The sequence below is a fragment of the Gobio gobio genome (assembly GCF_949357685.1).
Source record: "Gobio gobio genome assembly, chromosome: 11".
Taxonomy (NCBI): domain Eukaryota; kingdom Metazoa; phylum Chordata; class Actinopteri; order Cypriniformes; family Gobionidae; genus Gobio; species Gobio gobio.
The window spans coordinates 36,098,745-36,111,643 of record NC_137104.1 but is presented as its reverse complement, the minus strand read 5'-3'; the positions used below and the strand labels follow the sequence as shown (position 1 = coordinate 36,111,643).

General features: G+C 46.9%; 1 protein-coding gene across 1 annotated transcript in view; it reads right to left on the bottom strand.

Annotated features, from left to right (window-relative positions):
* kcnh8 (potassium voltage-gated channel, subfamily H (eag-related), member 8) overlaps positions 1–12,899 on the bottom strand; it is a gene marked incomplete at both ends in the record, with an annotated part of 95,082 nt that overhangs the window by 60,349 nt on the left and 21,834 nt on the right. The gene's annotated exons all lie outside the window — the stretch shown is intronic.

Genomic DNA, 12,899 nt, shown 5'->3' with positions numbered 1-12,899 from the left:
CAGCTCAGCATCGACTGGACACGCTCCTCCGTGAGGCGCGCTGTCTGTTCGACCGAATCCAACTCCATACCGAGAAAAGAGATCCTCTGCACGGGGGCGAGTTTGCTCTTTTCCCAATTGACCCGAAGACCCAACTGGCTGAGGTGTCTGAGCACCAGGTCCCTGTGTTCGCACAACTGATCCTTGGACTGTGCTAGAATGAGCCAGTCGTCGAGATAGTTTAGGATGCGAACGCCCTGTTCTCTCATGGGCACAAGGGCCCCCTCCGTGACTTTCGTGAAGACACGGGGGGACAGGGACAGCCCGAAGGGCAGGACTCTGTACTGATATGCTCGACCCTCGAACGCAAAGCGCAGAAACGGCCTGTGTCGAGGAAGAATCGAGACATGAAAGTACGCATCCTTCAGGTCGATCGCTGCAAACCAATCCTGGGGACGGATGCATTCGAAAATGCGTTTCTGCGTGAGCATCTTGAACGGTAGCTTGTGGAGGCTCCGATTCAGGACTCGCAGGTCCAAGATTGGCCGTAACCCACCGGTTTTCTTGGGTACAATGAAGTACGGGCTGTAGAAGCCGGTCTTCATATCGGCTGGAGGGACCGGCTCTATCGCGTCCTTCGCCAGTAGGACAGCGATTTCCGCACGCAGGACATGGGCATCTGCAGCATTCACCGAGGTGAAGCGGACGCCCTTGAACCTGGGGGGGCGCCGGGCGAACTGAATCGCATAGCCGAGCCTGATGGTCCGAATGAGCCAGCGAGACGGACTGGGGAGCTCTAGCCAGGCTCGCAGAGACCGTGCAAGCGGGACCATAGGGACCACCGGCGCACCCACGGTGGGGCAGCGAGGTGGAATGCAGGTACCGGGCTGGGGCGGCTGTCTCGTGGAGGCGGCCCGCAGCGAGGTGAGAGTGTGCTGTGCAACACTTACCTGATTCCACAGGTGGGCAGGAGGAACGTGAGGAGGTCGTCCACTGCTGCCCGCTGGCGAAGGGGGAGGATGAGTGTGGTCCGGCGTTTGACCGGCCACAACTCTCCGAGCCCCCTGAGGACCCAGAGATGGAGGAAACTGCTCTTTTATTGAAAATTTGGGTACCGCTGGGGCTGAGCCCAGCGGCGGAACAGAAACAAAACGGAACACAAAATTCTCCTCCCGGCCCTCCTCCGGGGGATGGAGCGGTGCGGTCACCGTCTCCAGAAGAGCAGTCCTCCCCATCTCCGGGTCGCCCGTCTCAGGGCCGCTTGGCCTTGCCCCTGCCTTTGCCACCTCTCTTGGCAGGAGCCTGGACGGGCTGGGCGGCCTGCTTGCGCCCGGCTCCACGACGTCGCTTGGGTGGAGGCTGCTGCTGCGACGCGGGAGCGGAGGCAGACGCAGGCGGCCGCCCTCGGCGACGAGCAGACTGAGGTGCTGCCGGCGGCGGGGTGGAGACAGCAGCTGACCGCCGTGGCAGGATGTGACTGATGGCCTCAGTCTGCTTCTGTGCGGCCGAGAACTGCTGGGCGAAGTTCTGGACCGCGTCGCCGAAGAGGCCGGTCTGGGAGACGGGGGAGTTAAGGAACCTGATCTTGTCGGTCTCCCTCATGTCTGCCAGACACAGCCAGAGATGGCGTTCCTGGACCACCATAGTGGACATCGCACGACCCACGGCCCGCGCCGTAACCTTCGTCGCACGAAGCGCGAGGTCCGTTGCGGTTCTCAGTTCTTGGAGAACTGCGGGATCGTGACCACCCTCGTGCAGGTTCTTCAGTGCCTGGGCCTGATGAACCTGCAACAACGCCATAGCGTGTAAGGCGGAGCCTGCCTCTCCACAAGCCTGGTAGGCCTTTCCGATCAGATCGGATGAGTACCTACAGGCTCGGGAGGGGAGACACGGGTTCCCCCTGGATGTGGAGTTAGGGCACAGTTGCATAGCAACGGCCCGTTCCACGGGAGGAACCTGCGTGTAACCCTTTGCAGGTCCGCCATCGAGGGTGGTGAGGGAGGAGGATCCACTGGGCCGGTTTCGGGCAGTAAAAGGTGCCGTCCACGACCTAGTGAGCTCCTCGTGCACCTCCGGGAAGAAAGGAACCGGGGTGGGGCGCTGAGAACCAGCACGGGCCACCCCGAGAAACCAATCATCCAACCTCGAAGGTTCGGGACACGGTGGAGGGTTCCACACGAGCCCGATCTTCTCGGCGGCCCGGGAAAGCATGGCCGTCATCTCCGGATCCATATCGGGCACAGCGGATCTTCCCGAAGGAGCCCCCTGCGCCGACACGTCATCTCCAGAGAAGTCTGACCCTCCCTCCGATGCAGCGATGGACATCTGATCATCAGGGGGAGCCCCGAAGGATACGGATGGTGCACATCTCGAGGACGGCCCACCACGTTCCGACGGCAGCTCTGCTGGCTGCGGAGTGCGTGAGGGATGAGGGTTCCCCGGGGGTTGGTTCCCTGGGGGAAGCGCGCTCACCGTAACCCTCAAATCACCCGTGCTACTGCCTGAAGTAACCCTCTGTGGAGGGTTAGATCGAGGCAGAGGCACGGGGACTCCACCCCTTGCGAGATGGAGTCTAGACCGCAACTCCGAGATGGTCATGTTCCCGCAGTGAGAACATGAGTCATCCACCAACGCTGCCTCAGCGTGCTGAACGCCCAAACACGAGATACAGCGCTGGTGACCATCCCTTGGTGACAGGTAACCACCGCATCCAGAAACACACAGATAGAATGTCATCTTGAAAAAGACGCAAGCTCTATCTGTGTTTGCTCTTTCAGAAGGACGCTCTCCTTGGTGCTGAAGCACGCAGGGGGCGGGGTCGCGGCGACACAGTCAGGGGGTGGGTGCAGCCTGACGTGCGCGCTCTCTCACACGAAGGCGCTCTCTTACCAGCCGTAAGAACGGCTTTTCAGCGCTCTCCACCTAGCGCACCTAACCAGCTGTGAGAACAGCCTTTGTGATTGCTCTAAACAAACAACACAGAGAGATGATCCGAAAACCACGCGACCGCTGCTGTGCCGTCACACCAACACCGACTGAAGAGATCGCTTCCGAAAGGCGGCTTCCGTCTTCAGTCAGGACTGCGAAGTAGTGAGTGATATCTGGCGTTACCATCTACCACCCGGCTCCGAAGCAAAAGGTTGATTTGATGCAATCACCTGTGTCTCATTTATACCCGCGCGGCGTGGCATGAGCACCTGGTGCAATCATTGCATGCCAATGTGCATTGGCTCGTTTAGTTACACTCGAAGTAGATTGGCTCTCGCGAGCGAGATTCCTATTCGTCGGTACTCCGACGTGGCGTCGAGAGTGACCGACTGAATGGGAACAGATTAACTACAATTAAAAACTGAACGTTGTGCGTGAGCCAAACGAGAGTCGCCGCAGCAGCAGGAATCAGATTTAATTCATCATGAGAGTGAGGAGCTGAATGACATGATGATCGCCGAAGATTTGGTTTCAAAAAGCGAAATGTAAAAGCGCCTATTTAAGGGAGTTTGTCATTGTACTGTTTTATTGTTGTGTTTTTCATTAAGAATAATAGGCTAATGAACCCACAATTCAAGCAACCCGCCCCCCCAAACCGAAAGTAAACTGCGCACGGCTGCATTCGTTCACAGCCGCTCAGTGCACAAGCACTGCAATGTGACGGTGAGGGAAAATTTTCTCACCGTCACATCCCTAACGGGTAAAAAGGCTAATACATTTTGATTCTATTATTCTATTTTCCACAATGTCAAACCAACGCAGCTTAACCCAAAATGCAAGCTCAGGCATGAGCTTATTCCATATAAGCTCATGCAGTTGTGCGTTCAGAGAATACTCTGTTGCAGGAAACACTAAGAAGCAAATATATTTATTAAGTATAACGAGGTTGGGTTCCTATTCAACTGTTCATCCTATTCAGGGTTTCTGCAGGGTTTAATCAGTCAAATTTAAGACTTTTTAAGACCTTTTTATGACCATTATGATTTAAATTTATGACCTACACGAATTACGATAAATAACTTCAGTCATTAAAATTCCTTTCAAAAGTCTTTATTATTGACTTTCATTGAAAGTAACAAGTTTTATTATTTAAAGAGTAATTCTATTATTTCTTACTTAAGATTAAGAAACTGAAGCCTTCGCCTTCTTTTTCTTGAGTATCAAGAACACAGGAACACTTAACAATTGTAACATTGACGGATCGCCTGCACCCGCTGCAGGCCTTTTACAGCAACGATATGCTTTTCCGACTTTGCATGCGACTTCAAGGCTTTTATGCCTAAACTAGACAGCTCCAACGTCTTCATACACAGAGTGCAATAGGCTTGATACCGATTGTTAGCGACGGGCTTGAGCCAGGCCCGGTTCCAGAATCAAATCCCTGAGGGTGCTTCTGAAATTACTGAGGGTGCTCCAGTAAATGTGCTCCACCACAGCAGTGTACAGTGCGAAATGTATGATTATTTATTTACTATTCACTTTTACCAATAATTGGAATTTCACACGCAAGGTTTCCGGTGCCTGTCGAGGCGGCAATCCCCGAACCCGGTGGTGGACACCGGAAGTAAGGGATGCCGTCAAGCTGAAGAAGGAGTCCTATCGGGCCTGGCTGGCTTGTGGGACTCCTGAGGCAGCTGACAGGTACCGACAGGCTAAACGGACTGCAGCCCGGGTGGTCGTGGAGGCAAAAACTCGGGCCTGGGAGGAGTTCGGTGAGGCCATGGAAAAAGACTATCGGCTGGCCTCGAAGAGATTCTGGCAAACCGTCCGGCGCCTCAGGAGGGGGAAGCAGTGCCCTACCAACGCTGTTTACAGTGGCGATGGGCGGCTGTTGACCTCGACTGGGGATGTTGTCGGACGGTGGAAGGAATACTTCGAGGATCTCCTCAATCCCGCCGTCACGTCTTCCATTGAGGAAGCAGAGGCTGGGGGCTCAGAGGAGGACTCGTCCATCACCCGGGCTGAAGTCACCGAGGTGGTCAAGAAACTCCTCGGTGGCAAGGCACCGGGGGTGGATGAGATCCGCCCTGAGTACCTCAAGTCTCTGGATGTTGTGGGGCTGTCTTGGCTGACACGCCTCTGCAGCATCGCGTGGCGGTCGGGGACAGTGCCTCTGGGATGGCAGACCGGGGTGGTGGTCCCTCTTTTTAAGAAGGGGGACCGGAGGGTGTGTTCCAACTATAGGGGGATCACACTTCTCAGCCTCCCCGGGAAAGTCTATGCCAGGGTACTGGAGAGGAGAATCCGGCCGATAGTGGAACCTCGGATTCAGGAGGAACAGTGTGGTTTTCGTCCTGGTCGCGGAACACTGGACCAGCTCTATACCCTCTACAGGGTGCTGGAGGGTTCATGGGAGTTTGCCCAACCAGTCCACATTTGTTTTGTGGATTTGGAGAAGGCATTCGACTGTGTCCCTCGCGGCGTCCTGTGGAGGGTGCTGGGGGAATATGGGGTCCGGGGTCCTTTACTGAGGGCTGTCCGGTCCCTGTATGACCGAAGCAGGAGTTTGGTCCGCATTGCCGGCAGTAAGTCAGACTTGTTCCCGGTGCATGTTGGACTCCGGCAGGGATGCCCTTTGTCGCCGGTTCTGTTCATAATTTTTATGGACAGAATTTCTAGGCGCAGCCAAGGGCCGGAGGGTGTCAGGTTTGGGGACCACACGGTTTCGTCTCTGCTCTTTGCGGATGACGTTGTCGTGTTGGCCCCTTCTAACCAGGACCTTCAGCATGCATTGGGACGGTTTGCAGCCGAGTGTGAAGCGGCTGGGATGGGGATCAGCACCTCCAAATCCGAGGCCATGGTCCTCAGTCGGAAAAGGGTGGCTTGCCCACTCCAGGTTGGTGGAGAGTTCCTGCCCCAAGTGGAGGAGTTTAAGTATCTAGGGGTCTTGTTCACGAGTGAGGGGAGGATGGAACGGGAGATTGACAGACGGATCGGTGCAGCTTCTGCAGTAATGCGGTCGATGTACCGGTCTGTCGTGGTGAAGAAAGAGCTAAGCCGTAAGGCGAAGCTCTTGATTTACCGGTCAATCTACGTTCCTACTCTCACCTATGGTCATGAGCTTTGGGTCATGACCGAAAGGACAAGATCCCGGATACAGGCGGCCGAAATGAGCTTTCTCCGCAGGGTGGCTGGGCGCTCCCTTAGAGATAGGGTGAGAAGCTCAGTCACTCGGGAGGAACTCGGAGTAGAGCCGCTGCTCCTCCACATCGAGAGGGGACAGCTGAGGTGGCTCGGGCATCTGTTCCGGATGCCTCCTGAGCGCCTTCCCGGGAAGGTGTTTCGGGCATGTCCAACCGGGAGGAGGCCCCGGGGAAGACCGAGGACACGCTGGAGGGACTATGTCTCCCGGCTGGCCTTGGAACGCCTCGGTGTCCCCCCGGAAGAGCTAGAGGAAGTGTCTAGGGAGAGGGAAGTCTGGGCATCTCTGCTTAGACTGCTGCCCCCGCGACCCGGCCCCGGATAAGCGGAAGAAGATGGATGGATGGATGGAATTTCACAAATATTTTGCTTCAAATTGTATATTAATCTATTAGTCTGCCTTTCCATTGCTTTAATGCGTTACTAGTATTTTAACTCATCATCTTCCTGAGAACCAGAAAAAAAGTTTTTGTGAATTTAGATTTTTTTTTAGGCCTATAAAAATATGTTATATGCTATATCCTCTGCTCTGTAGAGGACACCAGAACTATTTATTGAGAAAATGAAAAGACATGAATAGACAAAAACAATGGGATTTTTTTTTTTCATTCACCAGTCAATTTTTATGCTTCAAGCTTTTTTTATCCAAACTTTGTATAAAGATGATTCTCAATGTTATGAAAGATATAAAAGAATAATTTGATATACCATTTTACTATGCAATATGTGTGTAAACATGGCCATATGCCATTCCCATTCTATGCAATGCATCTATACACTGAATATAATTTGTATATTCATGTGTTTTGGGACAATATGTAATTGTAAAAAGACGTGTAATAATATTTTCATAAGAATATCCAGACTTAAAACTGTGCATGTTGTCAGAGAAATTCGCTAAAATATAATTAAAACCTCTATTTTGGGTCTCAGGAGGATATTTCTGTCTCGAGCAGAGTGGCATTTATATTTAGATGTCACTTCCTAAATTTTGCTGCATGCGATTGGCCGTCGGTCCTCTTAGAAATAATAGTTTTATTCAATGAATGTTACAGACTGTAGCCTCGAAAGCAAGCCAAGATCGCTACGATCACTAAAATGCTGTTGCTTTGTCAGTTCATCGCGATCTCACAAAGATTTTATAAAAATTAAGTTGTCAACAATATATATCTTACCTACATCGTATCTTGTTAATGAGAGGTTTCGCGAGCCTGCATTAACTGCATAACGTTAGCCAAAAAACGCTGCCGTTTTGAGCAGTGAGATTCTGATCGCGTTCAAGAGATCAATAACTATATCTGTGATTGCAATCATTGGCTGCAATACTCACCGCTGCAAACACTCGCTGTAATAGATGCATTTGACGTTCTCCAGAGGAAACAAATGTGCAAATCTACCAAATCTGTTTCGCCAATATTATTACAGTATCAACTGAGGGTGCTTTTACTTGCGTTTGAGGGTGCTTAGCACCCCCGTTGAACCGGGCCTGGCTTGAGCCAGCTACTAAACGCACCGTCTTCGAGCCATAGATCGTTAAAGGTACATTTTCCCATTGTGATAGCCAGGATGATTTCAATTAAACTAAGCAGTGACTCAGTATGATACAGTATGTTCGGAGTTCGCGCGGGTTTCTGTGAAAGTCCTTCCGACAAGTCTACAGGGTTGCCAGATGCCAGCAGGGTTTTCCAGCCCAAAACTTCGCCAAAAACCGCCCAAAACCCGGCCAATTTTTTTTGGCTTGTTTCTCGTTTAAATACATTGAAATCATTAACAAGCTTTAAAATGACCCATTTATCGACTAGCCTATCCGATTTCAGAAACAACATTCAATGAAATGAACGCAATGGTCCGTGTACTTTTGCGCCCATTTTTCGTTTTTAACCATGGAAACAAAAACAAAAACTGGAATGGTTGTTGTATTTTTAAATACTATGTTGAATAACAAAATTTAAATCAAAACGTAGGCTATACACAAATTCCATGCACACAAAATAAAATAACTTATTTTTGGATTTTTTTAAATTACGTTTTGACAGATTCATATAAAAAATGTCAATTTACAAACGTTCTTTTGTAAAATTATTTCCAGGTAAAGATAGGATCAGTCAAATGAAACACAATAAACTTACAAATAATGATTACAAATTAAAAAACGATCGGTTGTTGTCAAACGATGACAACAATACATTTGGAAAACAAAATACAGCCATTTCTATTTAAAAAAAAAACAAAGCTGCACCCTTTTTTAAATTTCATCTTTCATTCCGAAATAGAATATCGAATGAACAAAAAAGTACACGGACCTTCTATGCTGTCCGTAGTCATTCTATTGATTCCAGAAGAAAAGGCACTGCTATGGGCACTTTTACAATCTGTGTAGGCCTATTGACGCAAAAACGCTAAAAATTAAATTGAGCATATTTACACATTTAAAAAAAAAAACTAGTTATAAATCACTTATATTATTTTTAATAAAATAATAATAAGGTATTAGGAAAATTACCTTGTATCTGCTAATTCTTTTAATCAGTGTTAAAATAAAAAAAAGAAGAAACCGCATTTCCATATTTTATTTCTGGTTTAAAAAAGGAAAACGGAATGGACGCAATAGCGTCCTCAGTCTGACCATTATACTATTAAACGATAAGCTTATGTTACGGAAAATAATTCGATCAACTTAGGCGATCAATGAGTCAGTTTATTGGTTTATTGTCAATAAAAGTCGCTTGGAAAAAAAGCAGCCTAACATGAAAACATTGAGTGGATATATGGACATACAAAATAACCCACTTTAACATTTCAATTATTTCAAATAGCCACATGAAACATGCATATTCATGAATAACATTACATGAAAATCGCGTTGAACATATTATTTATAGAACGTGTCAGTGCGCTCTTTGCAGAAGCAGAACGTTGGCGCATGGCGGGCCATCTCTACACAAAAAAATATTTTCATACGCTAAATATAATAGCAAACTTGAGTTTAACACCTGTGATTTTGTACAATTAGGCCTAATATCATAAAGCTATAGCCTTTATTCCACGAACCGATATGAGCTGAAGGTAGTGGGAGGGAGTGTCTGTTGTGAGTTTACGCCAGGGCACGTCAGCCAGCTGTAGTTAGTGTATGTGTGTGTGTGTGTGTGTGTGTGTGTGTGTGTGTGTGTGTGTGTGTGTGTGTGTGTGTGCGTGCGTGAGTGAGTGAGACTGCTGCCTGCTGAACAGAGGGTCGCAGGAAGAAGGATCTGAAGTGCCGCAAAAAAACGCACACGAATATTCAAATTAGAGGATGGATACCCGACCCGAGCCCGACGGGACCCGTCGGTAACCGACGGGCCAGGCCGGGTTCGGACAGATATTTATAAATAATGTTCGGGTTCGGGTCGGGCTCGGTCACAGCGCAATAAGGCATTGAACATCTGAAATTTAAAACAGCTTATGTAGGTAGCCAATGGGCCTTTTTAACTTGATGTTTTTGTGATTAAAATAAATTAAAAATATTACCTTAACATTCGTCTTCCTGTGCGCGGAAATTTGTTTATGTAGCCGTGACAACGCGCAACCAGCGCGCAACACGTGCATATTGCATATTATTAGGCTACATGTGGCTGGCAGCGCAACTTCAGCGATTTGATTTGGCCCCGTGTTAAGGCCTGTATACACCGGGACCAATATTGCACGCGCTTATCGCCAGCGTTTTTCATGACGTTTTTCGGCGCGTCTTGAGTGTTCACACCCAAGCGATTTCCACTGGCGATGCGCCGAGTGAACGTGCACATTCAGTAGATGCGCTCCCGGTACACAAGGTGGTGCTGCGGCACTTACGCTTCTGACACTCGCTTGTCACACAGAAGAAGAGGAGAGACAGTATTTACGTGCTTGCCAAAACCACAGATATATTATGTCTATGGCAAAACCATTCACACACTTTTTGCTAACTGGCAAGCAGCATTAGCAGCCCATCTTCTTCTTTGTCTACTTACTACTTCTTCGTCGTATCAATGTGTGCTCGGCAAGACCGATTTTGTGCTTGAGTGCCACCAAGTCGTGTTTTACTGTCACTTCAGCAGCTCCAGGCACGTGAACAAAAGCGCTGATCTCATTGGTCGGCCAGTTTTTAACGCGCCGCGTCACAATAAAAAAACGAACCCGAGGCGTTTTTTTTAAAATGACGCTTTTACGCCTGGCGTTTTACGCGTCGGTGTGAACACTCACATTGGCGCCCATTGTTTAGTCACGAGGCGTTAAACATCGGCGATAAACGCGCGCGAAAATCGTCCCGGTGTGAACAGGCCTTTAACATGTGTATTTGTTTCCCCATCTGCGCGCTGATGCGCTCATCTGTAATCATTTCAGAATGCCTTCCTACAGTTGCTTAATAAAAGCGGGCTTTCCACACGAACAAACGTACATGTGTCATTTGTATGAGAAAAAAAATAGCGTAATGTCGGAAGAATGACAGACAAGGGAGGTTTCCGAACTTTTAATCAGAACGAAGATGAACACACTCTCACTCAAGCGCACCCGTCTTCAGGATTTGTTTCCGCCCCTCTGAACTCCCTTTGTTAACCCTATCACTGCCGGTGCAAAACAAAACAGCAATTTCACAACTTTGAAGAGTTTGTGCGCTACATTCGGGCTCGGGTCAGGCTCGGACATAAATATCTTAATGCCTGTCGGGCTCGGGTCGGGTTCGGTTACTACTCTGTCGGACGCGGGCCGGGCTCGGACAGAAAAATCCGGCCCGATCCGCACTCTAATTCAAATCCCAAATTGGAAAATCGAATACCAACCCATCGAACGAATATTCGAATATTCTGGTCCAGCGCTAGTGTACACATAGTGTGAATTAATTTGTTAAACTTATTTACCTAGTGTTCGTAGCCTTCAGTGAATTAACTTCTCTAAGAAAATGCTTAATAAAATATAGATTAAATATCAGTTGACCCCATGTTTACTTTCTTCACTGACTCAGATGAAAATGAAAAGACTATCAGTCAGAACTCAGCTTTAGGAGGGGAAGAGACAGGGCAAGAGAAGGATATTGAGAGAAAAAGAATGAGTGAAAGAGTGATGGAAATGAGGAGAGTTATAGAAATGAGAGAGTGATGAAATGAGGAGAGAGCAGGTATGGCAGATAATCTACTGCCCACTAACATGGTTTTGAAAGCTATTTATTATTCATTTTTTAGCCTTCACACACCTTAAAATGCACATATGTAGATCAGAGAAATCAAATTTTCTTGGACGACCATGTCCCCCGAACCCCCCAAAATAGCTAACATTTGAGATCTCACTGGTTTTAAAACTCCTTAAGGCAGTTGTATGCTGTTTGCTTTCACTTCATATCTTGAGTTAATACATGTATGCTGTTAATGTGTTGCAGCGTGAAATGTTTATATATAGGCCTTCTTAATATTAAAATGGAATATTCAGACAGTATATACTCATTGCATCTCTGTGCTTTGAAGATTTTGTTTTTAAAAAATACTAATTATTTATGTGGTAGAAAAAGTTGTGGCACCAAGATCAGCTACTATGGGGACCCTGGGTTTGCTATAGCAGGGCCCCACGTGTTCTTAATCCGTGGCTGGTTGCAGTGGAGTTAAAAGGACAAATCAGGTCCCAGTACCAGTCAATATGGGAGCTATTTTGACTGGATGTAAGAATAGCCACAATATTTAGACCATCATACATTGTTTTGTTGTTGTTATGGTTTCTTATGTTTTATTATACAGCAAAACTTGATTCTGCATTTTGACTTTGACATTGACTCTGCAATAGGTCTAAATACTGTACGTTGTGATTTATTTCTGTTATAGTTGTGTCTTCAGCTATTTTGGTGTGTTAAATTTGAGTCCGTTTTGGACTTCCCATTTTTATGTTTGAATTTACATTGTGAAAAACAAGGTTGTGTTCCATATTGTGGAGCTCAGCAATTTTAACATAGTATCGTCATCATATCAGTGTAAATGTAGATGGACCAAAATAAAACCATTAAAATATCGGTAACACTTTAGAATAATGGTCCATCATTAATAGGTAACTATGCAGGAAGTAATGCAGGACTAATGAGTAGTACTACATTAACACTTCAGCTACTACTATTAGCTAATAAAGAAACAAGTTTAACTAATCAGTAAGTAATAACAAATTTAGGACTAAGATAGTTCCTTATTAGGTAATCATAATTACTGAATGGGATTGGCATCACTAAGAACTAATAGGTAACTATGACAAATAATAAAGAATTACTAATTAATTACTAATCACAACATTAACGTGTTTGAGATGTCAATGTGGTCATAAAATGCCTCACTAATTACTCAAGTGTTACCTAGTCACCATGCAGGAACTACTAGTGATCTGGACCATTATTTTAAAGTGAAAAAGTTTTTCACTAGTAGTTCCTGCATAGTGACTAGGTAACCCTTGAATAACTAGTGATGCATTTTATGAATTTATTCAGAGTAAAAAAGATGATTGATTACGTCTCAGACACACAATAATGTTCTTTATAATTTGTCAGCTAGTTAAAGGTTATTAATGAAGCTAATCTCATTAAGTAAGTATCGATTACTTAACAAGGTACTATCTCCTAAATTCGATATTACTTACTGATTAGTTAAAGGGATAGTTCACCCAAAAATGAAAATTCTGTCATCATTTACTCACCCCAAAGTTTCTTTGTTCTGCTGAACACAATATACCTATTTTTTATGTACCTATTACATGCCATGTGCGAATAGGTGGGCGGGGCTACAGAATTAGGTGAGGCGGTGTTTCGC